Genomic DNA, 25,578 nt, shown 5'->3' with positions numbered 1-25,578 from the left:
CAGACTGAGGAAACTAAAAACTAGAAATAAAAATAAAACAAAGGTAATCACTTTGTTAAAAAAATATTTTAATATTTATAAATTAGTGTCTAAAACATAAATGGTATACAAATTCACGCGATAATTATTAAATTGTCTTTTTAGTTTAGTGAAAGGAATGAATAAATGTTAAAAATATTTTAAAAGTTTTCATAAAAAATAGTTATTTTACAATATATTTATAAAAAGCTTTGTACTTTGGCAATAAATAAATATAAGTCAGATCATAGATGCTCAGGGTTTAGATCACAGATTTTAAGGCAATTAAGTAAGTCAATAAAAATTAAAAAGGTAGACTAGAATTTAAAGGTTATAACATAAATAACTAACTTTTAAGTTACAGAATTAACATTACATAAGTAAAAGATAACAAGAATTATTCTGAATTATTTAATTATAATTTAATATTCAAACGACAAGTTCGTGTATTTTTATGTAACTAGCGATCTGCCCCGGCTTTGCATGGGTACAAAATTAAACTTTGTTCACAATTTTCACCTCCATTTGCCAAAATTACACCCACCGGGGCGCGTCGAATATTACATTTTAAAATATAAATAATAAATAAATAAATCCATCGCTTACGTTAAAATTTAAAAGATCTAAGTGTAGAGACGGCGGGAAATGAATTTATTTTATACCCCAAATAATAATAAGTACAGTCGCCCACATTTTTAAGTGGCCATTCGAGCTTTTCAGTTAATATTAATTTGTAATAGGCTCACAATTGCATAGTTAACAGAGTTAGCGACTCTACACTACATTTTTGTCAAAACAATGCATTTTTTTTGCCTTTTTATGGATTATAAATAACGTTACTTAGTATTTAGTGAAGAAATATAATAAACATTATCTCAAATCGATTCATTAAATAACAATGTTAGCACAACATAACATAGATCGACACAACTAACTAAATTAAATACTATTAAACGCGACCGACTAGCGAGTTTTACAAAAACTTCAAAAAAATACCAACAATTCTCCAATAAACCTCATCCTTTCAAGAAATCCAACAAAACCAGTCATGAACTGTAAAGTCAGTATATTTATCAAGGCGCTCAGCGGCATCATTTTCATGATATCTTGCCGATGATTTTCTCCCACGTCTTGATCTTCTTCAGAGCTTCTCTTGCTGCAGATGCCATGAGACCTTCCGAGGACTGCGAGGGCTCGAAGCCAAGGATGAGGGCTGCCTCTGAGAGGTAGCCCACGATCTGAAAGGAAACATTTGATGAATATTTTCTCTACGGTATGTACTTTACCAGCACATTGGCGCAAAAAAAGCGTGCATAAATGCGTGCACTGCTTTAAAACGGCAGATGTATATTGTAGAATTGGTAAGTTCAAAATAACAAAATACATGTTTATTTAGTATTTAGTATTTATTTATTTGGCTAAAAACATAAAATACATAAGGCCTTATTCTAATAAGTCTTACAATATTATGCACCCTGGTAGGGTATAGCCACATTTATAATAATGTTAAGTATCTAATTCTATTAGGCAACTAAAAAGTAAGATATCCTACGTACTCGTACTTGCATTAAAGCTTAAAAACTACGGACATTATGCTATAAATTAAATTAGACTGTTTAAAAGTTCAGCAGCAAAAAATGAGCACTAAACTAAATAAAAATGATTCGTAAGAAATGTTTGAACAGGCATTTAAAAATATTCAGCAAAAATATGACCGAATGGGCAGTTTTTTTTTAATTATTTTTTTATTCAACTGGATGGCAAACGAGCAAGTGGGTGGGTGGATGATAAGAGATCACCACCGCCCATAGACACCTGCAACACCAGGGGGATTGCAGATGCGTTGCCAGCCTAGAGGATTAAGATGGGATACCTCAAGTGCCAGTAATTTCACCGGCTGTCTTACTCTCCACGCCGAAACACAACAGTGCAAGCACTGCTGTTTCACGGCAGGATTAGCGAGCAAGATGGTGGTAGCAATCCGGGCGGACCTTGCACAAGGTCCTAACACCTGCAAACTTGCAGTTATTAGCTGTCAGGTAAAAAATCGAAATAAGCCGGTGAGAAATCTCATTTTAAACCGTTCTTAAAAATGACGCGGAAAAATGTATCCCTTTGAATTGAAGATCTAACAATTTATTTACTTTATCTTTCTTGATAATCTACGTTCTGAGGACTCTCTTTACTCTCATGGTAATGATAATCTTCAGTACGATACAAAAATAAGTACAGCATCTGACCAAGAATCATACAAGATCGTACCTTCTAGCTGAGTCCTAAATAAATAAATTCATGTTCAGATAACATTATGTAGTTTCCGTACTGTTTAGTGTGGCTATACATATACTGTTTCAGCGCTCAAACTGTACAATTGAAATATATACCTACTCCTCATCCCAAAAATCGAAACACCGCGCTATTTCATGATAGATATTCTAATATTCTCACGAAAATCACACAACTACAGGTAGCGTTACGCGGCGCGACTAGTTCGAGCGAGACTGCGAGCGTGCGTGCCGGGCGGTGCTCATAGCCCTAGTGAGTTAACCCACGCCGGCGTGGGGTGTTTTGATACTTACAGAATCGCACCTATATCGCGGAGTGCCCCCTGTCATACATATCTCCCAATCACCCCTTTCACTCTTGCTCATGACCTCAGAATCACTCAGTATTGTCCATTAGCGTACCTCTTTGAGCCGCGTGCGCAGCTCGTCTTTGCTGATGGCTTTGGCCTCGAACTTGCGCGTCGTGAGGATCATCAGCGGCGCGTGCAGTTCGTACAGAGTCACGCCTGCGAATAAACAATCATCAATTAAATTATACAGTCAAGATATTCAGCAGGGCTACTACGAAACCCGAAACTCAAAGTTCGTGTCGTGCGGTCCCTCTGACACTTATACTATTTATTACGAGAGCGAGAGGGACGGACGATACGAAGTTAGAGTTTCGTAGTAGCCCTGCTGCTTTTGGCTGCGTTTAAATCAGATATGTTTTATGTGGTCTGAGCCTTACTGTAACCACTGGCTGGCTGCACTGAATGGGCCGGTTCGACCGGGTTAGTACCACACTCCCACAGAATACCGGCGTGAAATAGTACTTTTGCTACTGTGTTTCGTACGGTGAGTGGGAATCCGGAGGCCCAATTCCTCTCCCTCCCCCATTAGCCCCCTTTTAGGCCGGCAACGCACCCGCAGTCCTAATGCTGTAGGTGTTCATGGGCGGCGGTGATCAGTTACCATCAGGTGACCCGCATACTCGTTTTCCAGCTATTTGATATAAAAAATACGAGTATAAAAAAAATGTGCGGGGATGTGTTTCGAGAAATTTGTTTTTCACTACAATATTTTTGAAACGCAGCCTAAGACATTGCTAAAAGTCAGCGCCGGTTCTAGCCCTTGATCAAGGTCTACCTTGAATGTCTACTCCGCTTTTACGCCTCTCAAAAGGCGCCATCTTATCATCACTTATTTTGCACTGGGCACTGGAAAAAGGCGCCCTTGCCATCTCTAGCTCCTCTAGCTCTATCGGGTAGTCTACCCCAATGCCGCTGCTAAAATACAATATTTGACAGCTCCTTAATTTGCCATATCTTAATATTATTTTGAAAATATAGAAGTGTTTCATAAAGGCCCTTTCTTCCCGGTTGATCGACACCTCTGGGGACCCAAGACCTGGCACGTATTTATCCCAGCGGATCGCACTTGCGGTCCAAAGGGGTAATGCGGCCAGCATCATGGGAACCCTGCCACAGCAGATCTTTTGGACGGGGTTTTCTTTTTATAATTTTCATTTTTATAGTAACATGTAGATAATTATATTTACATACAATACAATACAATAACTCTTTATGCACACCAATACAGTAACAGTACAGAGAAAACAAGTATATACACAGTACACACACAGCACAGCACACACACAGTACACAGCACACAGACCACAGCACAGTACAGTAGTAGTAGTAGTTGTATTTAGTTAAGGTTTCTTAGGTAAGTTTTCTTGTTTATTATATTATTATTATTTATTTAATTTAATCTGTACTTCTTTTGTTTTTTTATTTGAGTAGATATACAGATAGTGTTTAGCGAAGAGAAAATTTAAATCTGTATACCTGTCTCTTTCTCAAACGCTTTTCTCTATGCAGCAAGTATGGCGGTACTGGCGTGTGACGTCACATGCCAGTATGTCTTTCTCTGTCTAATCTTGAATTTCAAACCATTTTAACTTTGTTATTTGTAAAGGTAGCTTAAAAATTGTTTCTCTATTCGATAACAGGCATTGTGATTTTTTAATTTATAAAACATATACAAAATAGTCAAATACCGTATTGGTTTATGAATAGCGCTAATGTACTGTGACATGTTTAACGAGATTAATTGAAATTAAAGCTAATATGTTTTCGTTTACCTTTACTTGCCCGGATTTCACTTGCCATACCAACGTTTGCCATAAAACATATAGAACCGTGCTGTTTCAGGTTTTTTTTAAATGTCATCATATATAATGCAGTACATACACTGCAGTAGGTTAGGTTAGGTTATCAACTCTGAAAAAATTACTATTTCAGTAATAAATTACTTTATGGCAAATGAATTCTAGAAAACGATACATTCGGGCATATGAAATTCGGGCAAACGATAGAGAACCATATGTTTTTTGTGGAGTCAGTCAAATTTTTTGGTATGTAGGTATCATTTATTTTCTCGTTTTTCACTTTAACTGGTCTAAATTACAATACGTGTTTGGTTTCGCTTGATTGATGAACGCCCCATTTAATATTTTTTGTAAAAAGTGTTGCAATAAATAAATCATAAATAAATAGGTACTGAATACTGAATCCTGATTTTTTTCAGTTCTTTTTAATTTATGAGTATGAGTATTCACTATTAGTACAGGAATGAGGATGAGTATTAAATCCAAGTTATTATGGTCCAAGCCCTCTCATTCTGAGAAGAGGCCTGTGCCCAGCAGTGGGATATATATAGCCTCGAACGATGATTATGATGGAATCCAATGTTAACTCACCTCTCAGCCTAGAATACCCAGGCTCTATGACATCAAAAGCCGTCATCAGCTCGCGGCAAATCTCGACCTTCCGCAGCAGCTCTCTCTCCGGCATCTCGTGGATGAGATAGTCCGCAGATTTCCCATACAGCTGGGAGAGGGAGTGAAGCGCCGACAGACGCAAGTAGTGCCCGCTGTGGATGACGTTGCGGTACTTGTGAAGGAAGGTCTCGAAGCCTGGGACGTCGTTGGCATCTATTTGCTCGAACTCATCCGTCAGCCTGCAATGGATGAAAAATTCGTTTTAAGTATGGTGTGGCTATGAAGCTCGAGGTCCAGCATTTAAACTCCGGTCGAAACAGCCGCCTGTTAAGATAAAAACGGAGGCACTTTGTAAAACGTATTTAACCTCTTCCCCGCCGCAAAACAAACGAAGTGACGTGCTCTGTAGGCCACAGAAAAACCAGCCTAAGAAGTCAACTTGATTTTTAATTCCATTGCAGAAGGATTAATTTTGAGTTGAATGTTGGTCGTGTATAAATGACCGTGACGTGTGAGGCATTCCATTGACTGTCGCAACTGGATGACTGGCGGTGAAGAGGATAAAAGAGAGAAAGCTTTTATGATCGCAAGCAAGGTGGGACTTAATCTTGAATCTCCTGTGGCTTTACGCTCCAAAAGGTGTTATACTAACCAATAACTGCAGCCGTTGTCGCCGCAGCGCCAAGCGGCCTCAGGGTCCAGGGGCGCGGAGGACAGGACGTGGCTAAAACACTTGGGGCAGCGGAAGAAACTGATACTCAGCTATGGCACCAACCTCTTTAACAACAGTTGAACCGCAGCCGCAGGCATGTTGTAACTGCAGCCGTTGTCGCCGCAGCGCCAAGCGGCCTCAGGGTCCAGGGGCGCGGAGGACAGGACGTGGCTAAAACACTTGGGGCAGCGGAAGAAACTGATACTCAGCTATGGCACCAACCTCTTTAACAACAGTTGAACCGCAGCCGCAGGCATGTTGTAACTGCAGCCGTTGTCGCCGCAGCGCCAAGCGGCCTCAGGGTCCAGGGGCGCGGAGGACAGGACGTGGCTAAAACACTTGGGGCAGCGGAAGAAACTGATACTCAGCTATGGCACCAACCTCTTTAACAACAGTTGAACGCAGCCGCAGGCATGTTGTAACTGCAGCCGTTGTCGCCGCAGCGCCAAGCGGCCTCAGGGTCCAGGGGCGCGGAGGACAGGACGTGGCTAAAACACTTGGGGCAGCGGAAGAAACTGATACTCAGCTATGGCACCAACCTCTTTAACAACAGTTGAACCGCAGCCGCAGGCATGTTGTAACTGCAGCCGTTGTCGCCGCAGCGCCAAGCGGCCTCAGGTCCAGGGGGCGGAGGACAGGACGTGGCTAAAACACTTGGGGCAGCGGAAGAAACTGATACTCAGCTATGGCACCAACCTCTTTAACAACAGTTGAACCGCAGCCGCAGGCATGTTGTAACTGCAGCCGTTGTCGCCGCAGCGCCAAGCGGCCTCAGGGTCCAGGGGCGCGGAGGACAGGACGTGGCTAAAACACTTGGGGCAGCGGAAGAAACTGATACTCAGCTATGGCACCAACCTCTTTAACAACAGTTGAACCGCAGCCGCAGGCATGTTGTAACTGCAGCCGTTGTCGCCGCAGCGCCAAGCGGCCTCAGGGTCCAGGGGCGCGGAGGACAGGACGCGGCCGCAGCACTTGGGGCAGCGGAAGGCGCTGGCGAAGGTTCCGAGCTCGGTGGGGTCGGCGCAGCGCCGGCACACGCAGTCGAAGAATTTGCTGTGCTTGATGTGCTCGCGACGTTTCAGAGTGCCCTGAAAAATTGATGGTATATATTATTAAGATTAGTTTTTTGGAATCTTTTTGTATTTTATCTACACCCATATAGTAAATCCTCAATTATGCGTTTGAAAACCATAGGTAATACCCAATATTACGATATTGGATTCTATTATGAACACGGCTGTATCGTAATGAGATTTCATACATCATTACAGCAGCAGCGGGTCGTCGCGCGCGCAGCGGGCGCAGCTCGTGGGGCAGACATACCTACCTAGTTCTTGTTAATGCAGGTCATTCTCAATGGTTCGCGGAACACATGATAGAGGATTTAATATATTGTTACGACGGTGGGTTAGGGTGCTAAACTTTGATCGTGTTTTTCGACCCCTTGGAGGCGTTTTCAGCAGGCTGCAATACCGTTTCAGGCCGTTTCAGAGGATGCTTCACATATAAGTTTATCAAAATTTTACCCAAGTTGCCGTCGTTTTCAGGCGCCTGAAACATGTTTTCAGTCCGTTTCAGGCCACTCTTTATCTAATGACGCCATTACCTGAAAACCCGTTTTCAGGCGTTTTCAGGACCCCTTATGGGCCCCTGAAGTAAATTTCAGTATATGACGAAATTTTCAATAGGAGTGAAAGAGATAGCACGATTAGAAAGAGATAGCTATACTGAGAACATTCGAGAAGATGTGTAACAAGGATAGCCTATATGTGTGAGAGAGACAGACAGATGACCCTATTTCTGGAATATTCTAGTAACTGTGTGAGAGAGATAGCACATGAAAGAGACAAACACTCTACTCGTTTCTGGAACTTTCTAGATGTAGGTATGACGTCCTACCTGGACTATTCTCGAACTTTGTGGACCGATTCACTGGGGGTATATAAGCCGGGCGAGGTTGCGGCGGAGTTTCGAATACGATACCGAGAGATAAACATCGAAGAGAATCAAAGCGACTAGTAAGTGAGTGCGAAATTACTGTGAACTGTTTTTAAGTGTTTTGTAAAGTTAAGTAACAGTGTGAAAATAAATCCTACTCTTATTCATCGGTGTCAAAAGTGCTTTTCAATCACGAACCCACCCCACGAACGTAACAATATGGATATAGATAAAATATTGTATGCAACTGTACGTAATTAGGCCTTAAAACACTCATGTGACCCTATTATGAAACTCGGCTACGCTTCGTTTCATAAACCCACACTCGTGTTTTAAGGACCCCTATTACGATACATTTGCATAAAATACTATTTTATTTCAATTCCAAATTTTTTGGAATTTTATATTATCTTACTAATAGGTATAAATGCGAGAGTTTGTGAGTTTGTTTGTTCTTTCACGTTATAACGTCTAAACGAATTTGGTATATATTTACATAAACAGCTGGAGATCTGAAATAACACATAAGGTTTTTTTTATCCTGATATACCCACGCGATCGAGATAAAATCTCGAAACCTCAACCGCTAGGATTAATGACATAAAATTTGGCAATTTGCAAACGCGATGTAATTTTTGGTAATTACCATGGGCACTAACTTCTTTCTTTGTTTGGTACGACCTAGCTTATGGCTCTACGAGTATTTTTTAGGGCCGGTAGGACGTGTCAAATATTTTTGCATGCTCCTCTTAGTACGACTTCGCATTTAACAATCAACTGTTTTTAGCGACGTAAGTTTGACTAATATTATAAATGCGAAAGTTTGTAAGTCTGTTTGTTTGTTTGTTTTTTACTTCATCACGTCCAAACCACTGAGCTGATTCAGATGAACTTCGGTATACCGATAGTTTAGGTCCCGGGGAAGGACATAGGATAGTTTTTATCCCGGAAAATTGCATAGTTCCCGCGGGACAGCGATAAACGAGCTCTGCGCGGACGGAGTCGCGGGTAACGGTTATTATAGGCATATTTTATTATGAGCCACCATAAAAGTACATCCGTTCGTTTAGTTCGGTGTCTGGTTAGTACGACGTAATATCAACAGGCCCTTGGCCGTCGTTATAACCGGATTCTACTGTACTATACAATAAAGAGTCATTGTATTGTATACGGTGGATGCGGGCCGCTTCCAACCGAAGCAACGTGAGGTCTATGGCAGAGGCCTATGTCCACTGTTGGCCATAGGATACGATGAGGCAACACTGATGATGATGATGATGGAGGGACATATTGTGGCATAGACTAGGGTGCTTTGATGGTAAACCTGCAAAGTGTAAGCGTAGCACAGCGAGAGCAAGTCCCCCTGGCGGTGCGGCACGGCGGCGCGCACGGTGAGCGGGCGCGCGGCGCGCTGCTCGGCGTCCGTGTGCGTCGTGCTCGGCGTGCACGCGTGCGCCAGCAGGCACGCTGACGAGTACAGCGCGCGCGCGCTGCCGCCGCCGCCGCCGCCGCCGCCGCCGCCCACCTCGAACGCGTTCACCTGGTAAACCAACAAATACAATGCCAAGTCAAGTCCACTGACTTCGAGAGCACGTCCGCGAGGTAGTAAAGGCCCGGTTACAGGGAGCCCATCTAGAGCTGTCCATCCTCCCGCTCGAGTCTCAAAGGGCTAACACATTTTTTTTCATTTCTAGCACTCGACCACTTGTCACATGTATATCGCAATTATGCGTTAGAAACCTTCGGTTCATGACCTAGGAGTCACCCTGTGCCCGGTATAAGATTGAAACTGGGCTCTCCATAATATGCTACCAACAAGCCCTAAGCTACATTGGCCACATTTCCCAAAGACAATCAGATTCCGAACAATATTTCAAAATAATCCATACAAAACATCCTAAGGACTATAATAAGATATCCCGATCGCTAGAAGTGTGTAAAATTTGACTAAACAGCTAGATTTACCTTTACATAAATTGCTACTTTGATTTCAAGCTAAGTAAAAGTTGATAAGCAGTTCTGACCTCCAATATCCCGCAGACAGTATGCACCTCTTCATCGTGGAACTGCATCCCCCAGCCGCGCAGGCGCTTGAGCACGCGCAGCTCGTTGCTGGGCCAGATGTCTCCGCGCTGCCGCCGGAGGGCGTTGTGGGCCTCCATCGCGGACAGCGCTGCCCACTTCGCAGGGTCTTCAGTTTTGAGGAGCAAGCATCTGGAGTTAAGGGGTGTTTAGTTAGCAGGTATTACGGGGACTGACGACATCACGAGAATGGTGGGCAACCGGTGGTAGCAGGGTGTCGTGCATTGTGACGTTCTTGAAATTGGCTTTTGTTTAATATTCGCCTTCCGGCTCATGATGAAGAGGGGTTGAGTTTGACTGCGTCTAGTCTACCTGGTGTGGGTGGGGGAGGCTCCAATAGAGATATTCTCTTCAGGCGGGGACTTCGATATAGAAAGAGAAATCGGAAGATACTTCCATAGCGTCATGTAAAACTCGGTTGGAGTTCCTATTTGTTCACTAGAAGGCGCTAGGAGTCGCTAGTTACACCGGTCATAACGTTCTAATTAAAAGCTCACCTGAGCGGCATGAGCGCGTGATAGGACTCCTTAAGGTCCTCCAGGTCACCGTAGTCGGGGGGCAGGCCTGCAGCGCCGCGCACTCGTAGAGCGAGTGGCCCGTGTACCGCCCGCGACCCACACACGACTTGCTGCACAGCGGCCATTTGCAGCCGTCACATCTGGAGAAACCAGAAGTTGGATGCTGAGCCAGCAGTTTGTGGTGAGTGAGCTACTGAACGTAGCGACCGATGATGCATTCGTCGCTTATGTCTTTTAAGGTTAACATTGTGAGGAAACTAGTTCAAACCTGCAAAGCAATTCAATGGTGTGTGTGAAGTTACCGATCCGCACTGGGCCCGCATGGGAATTACGGCGCAATCCCTTTCATTCTGAGAGGAGGCCTGTGGCCAACAGTGGTATAGCTGGAATGATGGTAGCCCTAATTGAACAACGCCATAGTATTGCAAGCCGAAGCCGCTAACTGAATAGCCGTCGACATTTTACAAGCTTTTGTTTCACTTGCCCTGTTTGTTGTCTCATGTAATGTAAGTTCATTTTGACCCACTTCCAGTAGTCGGATTTACGTGAAGTTTGGTACATATACAACTATGTAAATTGGATGACAATGCAAGTTACATAAACTTACCATAGATTAAGTTGATAGTTGCGTCTTTATGGCGATTATCTTTAATGAGTCTCTGCCCTTTGGTAGAGATGATAACGAATTCCTGGTGCATACTGACTTGTAGATCGCGGCGGGCGGCAGCTCACGATAACAGCCGAGGCAGACGAGCCCGCAGCCCGCGCACGGTCCCACCGCCAGCGCCGGCACCTCCAGGATCACCTCCCCTGCTCGCAGATCCCGGCGCGCCACCAGGTACCTGGAACACCGTACAAGCAAAGAGTCAATATGGCATTTGGGTAATTCTACGAGCGATTCAATCGCTATCACTTTCCTGTCAGATAAACCTTTGGCCTCATCTCCACTTTACATCAGGTGAGATTGGGGTCAATCTCGGTCAGTTTCAAGGTTACGGCTCATTAGAGCCACCCGGCACCCGACCAGCACCGCCTCGACTTTCGGCATCCACTCGTTGTCGACTGGTGGTCCAGGCGCGGGCGCCGAGTTGACAACGAGTGGACCTCGCGCGGTCAACGAATTTCCGCGTAAGGGGGATGAAGAGCGGGAAGCGGGTGGAGAGCGCCGCATCGCAAGCGTGCGGGTGAGTGGTCCACTCGCCGTCCACGCATGGCAACCTCGCGAGTGAGGCGATCCGGTGACGCTAAGGAGTTGATGTAGTGAGCGCATGTCCATACAAATCCATATGAAGAATACTAACCTAACCTTTATGTGAAAAAAAAAACGCTCGTCGGACTATCCGTTTGACAAAACATAGATAGAGATAGAACCATGATGAATTGTTTTTTCCTATCCCGCGAAAATTTCAAAAAATCACTTCTTAGAGCACCCTTATGCCACTACAAAGAATTTTTCTGCCAAAGGAGTCTCTAGTTCAAGTAGTTTAAGCTGTGTGTTCTGTTAGGTACACTTTTACAGATATTATCATCAGCTCATTTGTCACTTGTCACTCGTCTGCTGGCTCTCTCAGAGAGCACGCTTACCTGCCCATGATATCTGAATGCTTGACGACATAGCAGGGCTCGGGCGCCGGCTCGGGCTCCTCGGACTCTTCCTCCGCCACTTCGGGCTCCGGTACATTTTCCTTGTTGCGCTCGCGCCCCTCACGATTGCTGCGCTTCTTTTGCTGAAATAAAGATAAAACTCGGTTAATAAAATGATGTCAATGCTCATGGAGATTTTTAATAATATTTATCTCCACAATTAGAAACTGGTTAAAAATTTGTGTATTGCTAGAAAACTCAATTCTAATAACATTTGTTCAACTATACTTGGACGAGTTTGTGTGTGACACTCAGTAATACATACCCTGTCGCAGGGAGCCTCTGCTGCTTTTATCAAGATTTTTTTTTGATAAGTGCGGGAAATGCTGACTGCGACAGGGTTCAGTATTCAGTATTCAGTATTTATTTATTGCAACACCTTTTACAAAAAATTATAAAAAATGATGCCCTGTTGGGGCGTGGCAATTTTAAAATTAATTACATTAATTAACTTATACATAACATATTATGCTATTTTAACCTCATGTATTTTTTAGGAAAAGGTTTAAGGAACTCTTATAAATTAACTTTATATAATTAAGGGGTTGTACGAGTGTCGCATACAAATTAGTCAAGATATTATTGACAATTAGATATACTAATCGAAACTATTTACATCTATTCGTAATTCACTTTCATGCCGCACAATTTTAAGAAAAATTTAAAATTGTACTTATTTTTAAAGCGATGTTCACAAATCGATCCCCAGAGAAGTTTAAAAGTACAATGATAATAATATACATACCTACGTCGTCATGAATTTCGCTGTCATGTTTAGTACCTATCAATTCAAAGAAAATAGCACACCAATAGCCTGCACAATATTTTAGACTATCGCGGTCATTACTAATTTTATGAATAAGTAAATTAAAATCCAGGTACGCGGAACAAAACCCGAATTTAATTGATAAAACCAATAGCTTGTACCTAATTGTAAATACAATCATCACAATCGTCAATTTTTCCAAAACAAAAGGAATTTGGTTCTAGAATCTTCGCTCTGGTCTCGACCAAAAGAAATGAACATTCGCATGTATCAAAATAACGCTTGCAAAAGTTGTAAAACACTCATAAAAAGTTCGCAAAATGTATGAAGCGTTTGAAGTCAGACAGCGGCACGGTGAAACCTAAGAAATATGATTAAATATTTCAAAACCCGACCGCCGAAAACATTCCACATTTCAAAAATAAAACCGTATAAAAAATTTGATTGTCAGTCCCAATAAACCGAATTAAATTAAGCAACACGTCTTCGCGGCACATTCCTGCTGAGAGATATATGTTTCCGCCGAGAGACCGGACTTACCCCGAAGAGGCGAAAAAACATCGCGAGATTGTTGCGACGGAGCAAAAGGCACGTCTCTGGCATGTACGGGAAATGTTACTGATGCTACTGGCTAGCAGGGTGACGTGCTACTGTTATGAATGAGTGGATCGGGTAGGCGTTGTCTAGGTGTATTCTGGGCGCCACTTGACCGCCGTGCCAATCGCTTGGAGTAAAAATCCGTTTCGTAACCCCCTTGAGATTTATTGGCACGAAATGGGATAGGTTAAGGTTCGCACTTCGGCTGGCAGCGTTTTACTACTAACATTTTCAATGGATATTTTGCGGGTTTTCAGCGAGTTGCCTGGCAAAGCAAGATGCCCAAGTCGCAATTATGTTTGCAAAGTAAAATGTCTACGTGGTAGAATGTATTGGAAGCATACGACGAGGAGGAATAGTTAAGACAAACGTCTTGTGGGCGGTGACCTTCGAAGTTACGGTCATTTGTTCTAAGAAGATTATGAATATTTATTTATAGATAAGATTACTACAAGATTCAAAAACTACATTTACTTACGTTACGAGCCATCCTTCCTACAACCCGGTTCGGGAGCGTAAGTATCTCGGTAGTATTCTGGGCAATCTCGTAATATAAATAATGCGGAACCATTAGCTGTTAATGCGATTGAGCGCCGTAAGTCAATGTCCTGGTTCGGCTGCAAATATTTATAGCCGATACCCCGATACCCTTCGCTCTTGAAAAATACCGTGCTAATGGACCGCTTGGCTATTCGGATGCGAAGTTCAAGGGCAGGCCGCGGGGGTGCATCTTTAAAGGCCAATATTTTTTTTTTTAATTTTTATGTCATTGAATTACAAACAATATTTTTTACCAACAAGAATACTTATTATTACAAAATTAGTCAACAGAGACCTCTCAGAATGTCACAATCAATGACGACTTGCCACCTACATCCACCGGTTGCCCACAATTCTCGCCGAAGTCAAGGGTCCATCTAGCCCTAGCCTAGTGAGAGACCTGCCAAAACTGAGGCTTCTGGTTTATGGTCGCTGTTAGAAGGAAAGCCGAGCGACTTTTGCTGTTTCTTACGTTTCCGGATAAAGCACTTCTTAAAACAAGTTTAGCTCGACATGTTTCGGGCTAATGCGTAGCTCTTCCTCTGGGAGCACGCGTCACGGCGGCTGCTGCAAAACGTATACTGTGCGCCACCGCGCTGCTCGCGCGACTATTTCACGAAACTAATACCGGCACACAACTACCCACATTTTCATTTCCATTTGTGTTATTACTGTCAAATAAGCACACAGCGCTAACAAAACACTACCAATACAGCACTCTAAGCCAGGGTTTCTTAAAGTGGGGAACATATGTATCAGGGGTCCGCAGTAGGTCAGCCCATATATGAGAGTCATCATCACCATCTCAGCCTATATATGTCCCACTGCTGGGCACAGGCCTCCTCTCAGAACAAGAGGGCTTGGGCCATAGTTCCCTAACGGGCCCAGTGCGGATTGGGAACTTCACACGCACCATTGAATTGCTTCGCAGGTTTGTGCAGGTTTCCTCACGATGTTTTCCTTCACCGCAAAGCTCGTGGTAAACTTCAAATGTAATTCCGCACATGAATTTCGAAAAACTCAGAGGATATATGAGAGTGTGTAAACATATTTATTAGGAAATGTCCAAAAAAAAGTTTTGACAGGGGTTCGTTGAATTGTTAAAATTGTGAAAGTGGTCCGTGAACTGTGCCATGACTGCAAAAAGTTTAAGAAACCCTGCTCTAAGCAGTAGGGGTCTGCTGTGGCCGAACACTCGATCAAACGATCATCGGAAAGAAGACGAAATCCTTCATGAACCTTCCACAAAAACTAGGACTACTTTATTTTGTACAAGGAGAAAAATAGCAGGTGGGACTATAGGTACTATAAGTAAGTTTGCTCGTAGTCTTTTTTGACAGGACAAACTAAACCTATACTAAAACGGGCGATCCGCATAGCAACAACTGCTCCAATAGAAACAGCGAAACTTAACCCACTTCAAAACAATGTAAACAATGACATGCGACGTTTTATTTACGCCCTATTACGACTAATAACTCGTAGAAAAATCGATAGTTCACTCGATAAATGGTACATCTCTAAAACTTTCAAACTCGAAACGTCACAGAACTCATCATAGGTGAAAAATATTATAATGGTTATTATTCTTGGCAGAGTTAAACTGTTTTAAAATACGCGTTACTACAATTGTTTGGTTTCTTGGAGCCGGTTCAAGCTTTATACACGTTTAGACGTTTACTTTATAATAGAATTCAAGAGTAACAAATATGAACCATGAGCCCTCAATTTATTACTGAGATGAGTAAGATATTTAAGGAAACGCTTAACTTGTCTGTTGTGATCATAGCGCGAGATTAGACTGATAAATCATTTAGTTCCTGAAATCATAACCCGGTAGATTTAAGTAGCGTTTAACAGAAGATTTTGTTTTGGTTTCGGGTTTGGCACGATCCGGCGTTCAATTGGAGTTAGTTTCCGTTTTGGCAGAAAATTTTCGAATCGCAACATTAATAAATAAAGGCGTAGGTATATAAAATTGATGATTATTTCATGGATAGGGATGTGTTGTGTGTAGTTGGGTATACTTAATACTTGTGATTTATTAATGAAATAATATTGTAAATCTGTTTAAAAATATACTTATGTATAATAAGCATATTACTATTAGTACTTGTATACCTCTTTGAGTTTCTAGTCGGATTCTTCTCGGTAAAGGTTTTTCCGATACGGTGGTGGATTTTTTGACATTCAGAGTGCTTGTTACAGCCTAAATGGAGTAAAGATATTTTAACTTTGAAACTGAACCTGTGGTGTGGACTTCCGTACAAGTTAGGGAGCAATGAGCGTCGAAGATTATGGCTCTACCTAAGTAAAAAAAAAAACTAGATTCACCTTCAGATTTTAGGTTTCCGCCGAAACTAAAACAGAAACTGAAATTCGGTATCGGTTGCAGCGTAGTTTCGGTCGACCACTACTTACCAGTAAGTAGATACTCATTGGTAATGCGTCAAGCGTGATTCAGTGATTTTCACGCGAATATGGTGAAATGAGTTCCCGGACTATCTGGGATTCTGAGATTTAGGGTTGCAAATTGGGAAGCTTCTTTCAGTGATAGTGAAAATTCTATTTTTACACAAGTAATATTTACCTCGACGTTTCGGCAACGTTACAGTTGCCGTGGTCACGAGTAGACTGAAGTGTGGGGTGTCAAGTCCGCCTAGCAGCGCGAGTTCTTCGAACTACCCGCACTTGATCACTAATAGTGCCGGCACTCGTATCACGAACTACCCGCACTTGGTCACTTTTATTAGTCACCCTATCACGCTTTCAGTGAATTGCGCGATTAAAGCCTAAACTGCTGATTTTGTTTTTAACTTAAACTGTGCAATAAATCTTATTTAGCCAGATACTTATGATTTATTGCCAGACGTGAACTAGGTCACAATTTAGTTGACTACACAGCGTTTAGCTCGATATTTATCACAACTAGCCTAGGTAAGTAGAGCTGACTGGAGTAGGCAGAATTGCCACATTTGACGGTACCTTGGTAAATAGTTGTTTGAAACCTGCTGTCTTAAAATCACTTTATATAAAAAACAATTGAAATACCCCTCCTCTTTTTTTGCACTGACGCCATTTTGAATTATCTAACAAATTAAATGACACCTCGTTATATTAAAAACCGGCCAAGTGGAGTCGACTCGCGCACGAAGGGTTCCGTACGTACCTTATCTATACAACATTAGATTAGACATTAGTAAAAAAAACTTTTGTTGTATGGGAGCCCCCTTAAATATTTATTTTATTTTAATTTAACTATTTATTTTTAAAGTGACTATACGACTAAATATTCTATGAATATTTCAAGCGTGTACCTGCAGGGCTACTACGAAACTGGAAGCTCGGTCGTGCGGTCCCTCTGACACTTATACTATTTAATACGAGAGCGAGAGGGACGGTACGATACGAACTTCGAGTTTCGAGTTTCGTAGTAGCCCTGCTGTTGCCGTTAATATCGAGCAAAGAAAGGCAAATAAATCACGGCTGTTGTATGGGAGCCCCCTTAAATTTTTATTCTGTTTTTCATATTTGTTGCTATAGCGACGACAGAAATACCCTTTGGATACGGAACCCTAAAAAACTGTCCAGCAGTTTAGCCTACAGAGAAGACCAAAGAAACGGACATAGGGCAGAAGTATCATTTGTGGCCACTGTACTGTTTGTGGCCATTTATTGTTTAAATATAAGTACGTTTGAAATAAATTTATAGTAATAAATCATTACAAACTTTATACATTTCAGTATAAACTTTTGAAAACTCACTAAACATTATTATTTTAATACTATAACTTTTTATATATGACTTCAAATGTCAACTGGCCAAAAACGGGCTTAACGTGGCCAAAACCGGTACTTCTACCCTACTTATACTTAACGTGGCCAAAACCGGTACTTCTACCCTACTTATACTTATACGCTCGAAACAGAAAACGTAGAATTTGTAACACATTTTGAACAAAAGTTTAATTTTTACTGAAGAAACTTTTATTTAAATGAAGCAATTTATTCACTTTTCAGATACTTGACCAGACCCTGGCCGTTTTTCTCATTTATGCTTGTACCAAATGATCACATCTAATTCCCACACACGAACACAATGACAAACTTATAGCAGCAGACGGGAACACTTGGAACTAAATCGTCCACATACATCCTTCGAAAATAGACATAGACACTAGCGACGCCGCACTGACTCATATAAGTTTGCATTACGGGAATAAAAAAAGAATCTAGTCATCGACAAGTGATGTATGGCATCAATCCGGGTTTATGATCCTGTATAAAGGAGTTTTTTATGTTTCTCTCATAAAAATGTTTAGCGGGAAGTCTAACGATTGATTTAGAAGTCGGTTGAGAAATGTTTATGCGTTTAATAAAGCTTCTTTACCGACATCAAGGTGGGGCCACATGCAGTCGCTCGACGCTTGTTTCCAACGTCAACTGCAGGGCTACTACGAAACTCGAAACTCGAAGTTCGACACTTAAACTATTTTTTCTACTCCTATACTGTAATCTGTGATTTACTTAATCACGAACAGTAATATAACAGCATACATAAAAAGATTCTGGAAAAGTCTATATTGTCTATTCCCCATAACAGCACTGTATCGTAATGTTGCTAAAACGATACTGCAAACTGCAACCACTTACTTTTTTTTCTTAATTCGTACGTTCGGACAGGCTAAGATGCAGCCAGTTACATATTTTATATGGTTTTTATACAGAATAAAAACTTTTCGAACATAATCCATAGCCTGCCAACGCTGCCAAGATAAGTAACGCGTATTTTTAACATCGTCACAGGCAAGTAAACGTGAATCAAAAACAAAATTTAACTTAGACAAATTTTGACATTTTCATATTTGTCACTTGTTTATTGTTGTTTACCTTCTCTTTGCGTTTGCCATACTTTTTACTAAAATATGAAAACGTTTAAAGTTTACTATTTCTCTAATTTTGAATTGTAATTTATAAGTATCCAGTCGAAGAAAAAGTATTGTATGCAACGTTGTATAAGTAAGTCAAAAAAAGCTCGTGGCGTCTTTTTCTTACGATGTTCGCTAAAGCTCACGCCACTCACCTGTTATACAACTGTTGCATAAAATACTATAATACGAGAGCGCGAGGGACTGTATGATACGAATTTCGAGTTTCGTAGTAGCCCTGCTGGTCACGTGACATTCAGCGATAAAGCAGAAAATGTTGAGCTATATCGCTGTAAAAAAACCGTTATTCACTCAAATTTCTTTTATTTGTACCACTGCCACGACTGCTACTAAATGAGATTAAGAAATCAGCTTCCAAGACCAAGACAATTCCTGCAAGAAGCCATCTTGTCGCTGCTGCTCGACGCGGCGACTTGACGCTACTTTTTTTAAGTCGCGGGAAATTCAAAATCACCTTCAAAATGGGGTCAAAATTTATCGGTGCAAACGAGCGACTAGCGACTGCATGTGGGGGCACTCTCAAGGCCCTATGTACGCTTCGTAAGACATCGAAATTTGACCATGTCGTTTTAAAGGCAAGTGTGAAATTTGGATGCTAAAAGTGAGCCATAGAACTTTGTGATAGTGAGAGAGAGTTGCTAATATGTAGCTTTGAAGTGCTGCTCCGTACATAGACTGGAGAATAGTGGGCTTAAAGCTTGAGGTTGTTGCTGGAAACATCTAATCATATCAAGCACTTTCGTAGAATGATTACTATGCTTAGTATACCAAGTAACAGGTTCGTGTGAAAAATGATATTAAATTCCGCTGATCCGCTGGATTTCCGACAATTATGGACCGATTTTCATCACTCGAAAATGCTATTATAAAATCTGTGTATTGTGTTGTATAGAACTGATATAAGCAGGCGTTATATTGTGCTTATTAGTATTATAAAATAATATACCTACGTCTTTGTTGGTTGTATGGAGTTTTCAAAACAAAATCATAAATAACTTAAATTAAAAATTTAAAAAACCCCCGACACAAAAAGCGCCAGCAAAAATAAAAAAAACGCCCGAAAAAACGCCGCCAAAAAAGACAACTAAAAAGTAAAAAATAATTATGCACTACCTAGCTGTTGCCCGCGACTTCATCTGCGAAGAATTCGTTTATCCCAATCCCGCGGGGACTATGCTGATTTCCCGCAAAATTAGCCTAAGTTAATTTAGTATAAGTACCTAGTAATATTTTTTTTATCTAAGCGTCGTCGATGTCGGGGGAACGCTAAGGTTAACAGGAAACTAAAGAAAATATGTTGTATTTTTTAAAGTACCTATTGACCTTAGCGGTCCCCCGACACCGACGACGCTTAGATAAAAAAAATATTACTAGGTATCTGTCACTATTGTACCGTTTATGTCAAACTTAAAACCTAAAATTGCTAAAAGTGGCTCCTAAGCGGTAACGTTTCGTGTGTTCTGCCTACCCTAAATGAGTTGTATACTGGGTGTGGCCTGTAATATGAGCAAATAATTAAAACATCGATCATACTCCTCAAACGGAACAACATTAGTTCAGCGACTTTTAAAAATAATTAGTTTTTTAATTTTTATTACACTTTTAAGTTTATTCGAAGAAGCAATGTACAGCAAAATGCTTGAAGTTTGTAGCGTGACAGGCGACGTCAGTTGTGTTCTAGGATGGCGTACATTGATAGCATTATTTAATTTGTATGAAAAAGGGAAAATTCAAAGACTCCATTATTTTTAAAAGTCGCTGAACTAATGTTGTTCAGTTTGACGAGGACGATCTATGTTTTAATTTTTTGCTCGTATTACAGGCCACACCCGGTATATGTTGTATGAAATCAAAATAACGCGGCTCACAACTCAAAAAATTAGGCTCGTCTATCTTCACCCTAACCCTAAATATCCCAATTGTCATTATGACTGTCGTATAGATGTGATGTCCACTGTCACACCATCCCAGCATCTAGGCCTCGCTCGTCCAATTACCACGACACATAAATCAGCCTGGTTGGCAGCTCGCGCTCATGCGCTGGCACTGTGCACGTGTTAAATAAATTGCAACAAAGTGTTGTTGGCGTTGTCATAGCTAATGCATTTTGATAGTCAATCTGGGACTTTTAAGCCAGAAGCCAGACGGCTGGTGGCTGGACTTTGGTATGTGGTGATAGTTAGGTTTGTGTGATTTCTGTGTGTTACAGAGTGGAGGAGCTGTATGAACATACATTTGTTGCATAGACCGAGGGAGAACAAAGTATTTGTTTTAGTTCGATCATCTTATGATTGGTTTTTTGGAGTCTTTTTGTATTTTTTATTTCAACTCCAAATTTGTTACTTTTACGGGTATCCCGTGAAACCATATCAGAAATAAAAACTGAGACATGGATGCACAGAAATCCTGCAGAATTCCTGTGCATCCATGTCTCAGTTTGTATTTTCGATCATCTTAGCCGCTCTGAATTTTTAATGACACTGTACTGTCGAACAGGGTGGAACTTTTGAGCTGCTAATGTCACGTTGACATCCCATGCTTTTGTCAACGAAATCATAATTAAATTGATTATTAAAAGGTTCCATCCTGGTACACCCGTGGTATCGGGTTAGAATTACACTCTCTATTTCTTCCGTGGATGTAAGAGGCGACTTAGGATATAGGTTAAGATATTACCTACCGTAGGCGACAGGCTAGCAACCTGTCACTATTTGTAACGTTTTTGTCAAGCTTTAAACCTAAAGCGTGTCGGACACGCCCAAAATAGGATTCCGTAGCCATTACGAAAAAATTAAGTAATATATTTCTAAGGATTTCGTATTTTGTACGGAATCTTCCAAGTTTAGGTAAATTTTACTAATACTTCTTAAGCAAACTTAGCCGTTATAGTTTTCGTTGTAAGTTTGATATACTTACTACTATCCTGAATTTTTACCACCCACCGGTTTAGATTTTAGAGGGGGGGGGACGCCCGATTTTAATGAAAATTTGCACTTTAAAGTTGAATATTTCGCAAACAAATCACTTAATCGAAAAATCGTCTTAGCAAACCCCTAATGGTTTTAAATGACCTATCCAACGATACCCCATGCTATAGGGTTGGATGAGAAAAAAAAATTCACCAATACGTGGGAGGTACTAATATATTTTTTTATTTTTTTATTGTCCATTTAATCGGCATATATTCGTGCAAAATTACAGCTTTCTAGCATTGATAGCCCCTGAGCAAAGCCGCGGACGGACGGACAGACAGACAGACAGACATGGCGAAACTATAAGGGTTCCGTTTTTGCCATTTTGGCTCCGGAACCCTAAAAATTGCCAAAAGTGGCTCCCCATTTTTAGCAGTTTTTAGGTTTAAAGTGTGCAGTGGTAAAGTTTCGTGTGCTCTGCCTACTCCATTTGGGAATACAGGCGTGTGTGTGTCCATCCCGGTACATGATTATGAAATCTGTATGAAACGGCCCAATTCCTCTCCGACCTTGCAGCCCTTGAGATCACTGAAGATACCGTCTATTTCCACCCACAACTACCACAAACTCGTACATTACGCACCCTAGTATCTGAAATTTGAATCTTAACTCCTAGAGCTAAGATGGTTCTTGCTGCAACACGATTGGGCTAGTTGCGAGGTTGCGTAAGCTAGTGAGAGTTGGCAGCACCGGTTGGCAGTGCACCCTGCAAGCCGTGCACTTTACGTCAATATAAGTTTTTTATGCGTTTATTAATAACGTTACGATCATGTTTATTTTTAACCAGATTTTAATCGCGGCTTCGCACGCGTACATTGAACAAAAATTCCGACATTTCATTATAAATTCCCGTGGGAATTTCCATAATTCCGTCGTGGGTTTCACTAACGAAACTGTTTAGCGTCATGTATGTCTTGTATTTGTTCTACACACACACAAACATCACGCCTGTATTCCCAAATGGGGTAGGCAGAGCACACGAAACGTTACCGCTTCGGAGCCACTTTTAGCAATTTTAGGTTTTAAGTTTGACAAAAACGGTACAATAGCCGGTTGCTAGCCTGTCGCCTACGGTATACCTTAACCTATATCTTCAGTCGCCTCTTACGACATTTAACTTCTGTGTCTACATTTTGTTTTTATGGCGTTAAATAAATGTATTTTCTTTCTTTCTTTCTTTCTTAAACGTGTATATAAAACCTCTGCACCTTTCATGTCTCTATTCTAGCCTACCTATAGAGTTTCTACACAATACCTAAGCATCTAAGATTTGGAATATATATGTAAACTTTTTATTATACAAAATTAATAAACGTACACAATTGACAAACGTTGAGGTATATGTACAGAGGCGAACTTATCCCGCTACCAGTCAACCTTTGAGTGAATAAGATGAGCATTCAGTTAGGGACAGACAGACAAAAGTGAGTTCAAAAGTAAAAAAGATAGACAGTTTAAACTACAATACGATGTTTTAAATAATATAATACAACAATCTATAGAAGAAATTACTGGCACCTGAGGTGTTCCATCTTAGGCCTCTAGGTTGGCAACGCATCTGCAATACCCCTGGCGTTGCAGATGTTTATGGGCGGTGGTGATCTCTTACCATCAGGAGACCCACTTGCTCGTTTTCCATCTAGTCGTATAAAAAAAAAGAAGATTTAAGGAGTAAGAGTGAGCCACATTCTCCTCAAACCCTTCCTGAAGGAATTTAATACTTTGAAACATTTTGAAACATAAAATAAAACACGATACTCTGCGCTAATGCGTTGAAAAATCACATTAACTCTTATTTCTTTTGAAAGCATATTTCCGAATGTATCCGGTCGTAATGGAAGGTTGGCACACGCCTATATTTCAGTCGCTAATTCGACTATTTAACGACACTCTTAAAAGGGGACAAAAAGGTTTCTTCGTTTTAACTTTGTGTTTAATGGAGCTACTTGTTATAAAATAAGACAAATTATTAACCTTACAACATACTTACAGACTGAAGCGTTAATTAGGTTAATGTACAAATTCAGATGTTAATAAAAAAATATTAGGGTTCTGTATCCAAGGGTGGCCAATGAAACCCCTATGTCACGATGCTGTCCGTCTGTCTGTATCTGGGCTGTGTTTCAAGAACCGTAATAGCACTATAACAAAAAATAAAAACAATAAAAAAAAATAATGGTGGGTGCCGAAGAACTGCTAGTGCATACCGAGGAGATGGCGAGACAATTTGGACCTACATTTACGCAAAGGACTGAAGCTGACATAGCGTCAGAACGGGAGTTGTGGAGGTCAAGAGGGGAGACCTTTGCCCAGCAGTGGGACACTATATAATCATAGGCTAATAAAAAAACCGGCTAAGTGCGAGTCTGACTCGCGCACCGAGGGTTCCGTACAAATAATTAAAAATATTTTTATTATACAGGGTGTGGCCTGTAATATAAGCAAATAATTAAAACATAGATCATACTCATCAAACTGAACAACGTTAGTTCAGCGACTTTTAAAAAATAATCAGTTTTTTAATTTTTATTACACTTTTAAGTTTATTCGAAGAAGCAATGTAAGGCAAAATTCTTGTTGCTTGTTGCGTGACAGGCGATGTCAGTTGTGTTCTAGGATGGCGTACATTGATAGCAGCATTTAATTTGTATGAAAAAAGGAAAATTCAAAGACTGCATTATTTCTAAAAGTCGCTTAATGTTGTTCAGTTTGACGAGGACGATCTATGTTTTAATTTTTTGCTCGTATTACAGGCCACACCCGTTATGATTATCTGGGCTACTACGAATAAAAATTTCAAGATTCTGAGTTCACGGAAGTACCCTGTAGGTTTTGATTTCCCTGCGAGTTTCGAAAATTTGCAGCATAAACGGTTGTAGCTTTTGACTGCGTTGGCTTAGAAGTAGGGTAAAACCTCCAGTGAATGAACACTTAAGAAACTTTTCTACTTTGAAAAATCACTACTCTGTACTTATTAATAATTGTAATGGTTTATGTATTTAATCAATCGTTATTTAATAAACAAGAATTTAATTTCTGCGATTTTTTATTACGTATACAGTTTTTGAGTTATGGAAGAATTTATAAAAAAGTACCCAAAAACCTAGTAAATGAACGAAAAAGTTAATGAATGAACAGAGTAAAACCCAGTGAATGAACATTATTTAGATAGTTTTAATCAACATTTAGAAAGCATTTTTAACATAAAACGAAGTCTTCTTCTTCAGTTATTTTTATATAAAATCTTGAGGTAGGTACAGCACCTTCAGTATTCCAATTATGTTTCCGTATTACAAAAATACATATATAATTCTATTAAAGTAGGTACAAATGAAGCACCTTAATATCCTGATTAATTTACTTTTTAAAAACTCGTAGCTCAAAATAGATAATTTTTCCGAGTGAACTTTATAGACGTTATATCAAGGTTCAATTTTGTTGACATATTGATTTTAGATAAGTACGAGATTTTTTCAGTGACGATAATCCGAGCTTTATAATAAAACTTAAAAAATAACAAACATTAAACTCTATTGATACTCGTATTCTAATCAGTCTGTAATCAGTCTCTAATTAGATAAAAGTATCATCATTTGGGACAAAAAATCTTAACAGCCCAATTTTTAATTATAGATTAAGGCTAATAACAATAAGCAACTTACTACGAGCAAAATCTACGTCATTTTTAATCATTTTTAATTTATATAAAAATAAAAATCGATCAAAATAAATCAATAAAACAAAAAAATATATAATTATATAGTAATTCATGACAAATAAAAGGTACACATTAACT

The 25,578-nt window shown here is 40.5% G+C and overlaps 1 pseudogene; it reads right to left on the bottom strand.

Annotated features, from left to right (window-relative positions):
* Window positions 1-90: 90 nt before the first annotated feature.
* The window catches only part of LOC141441151 (SET domain-containing protein SmydA-8-like), a 37,914-nt pseudogene continuing 12,426 nt past the window's right edge, over window positions 91-25,578 (bottom strand).

The sequence above is a fragment of the Choristoneura fumiferana genome, chromosome 23 (assembly GCF_025370935.1).
Source record: "Choristoneura fumiferana chromosome 23, NRCan_CFum_1, whole genome shotgun sequence".
NCBI lineage: Eukaryota > Metazoa > Arthropoda > Insecta > Lepidoptera > Tortricidae > Choristoneura > Choristoneura fumiferana.
Note: the sequence above shows the minus strand (reverse complement) of the source record. Positions and strands in the feature narration are given on the sequence as shown.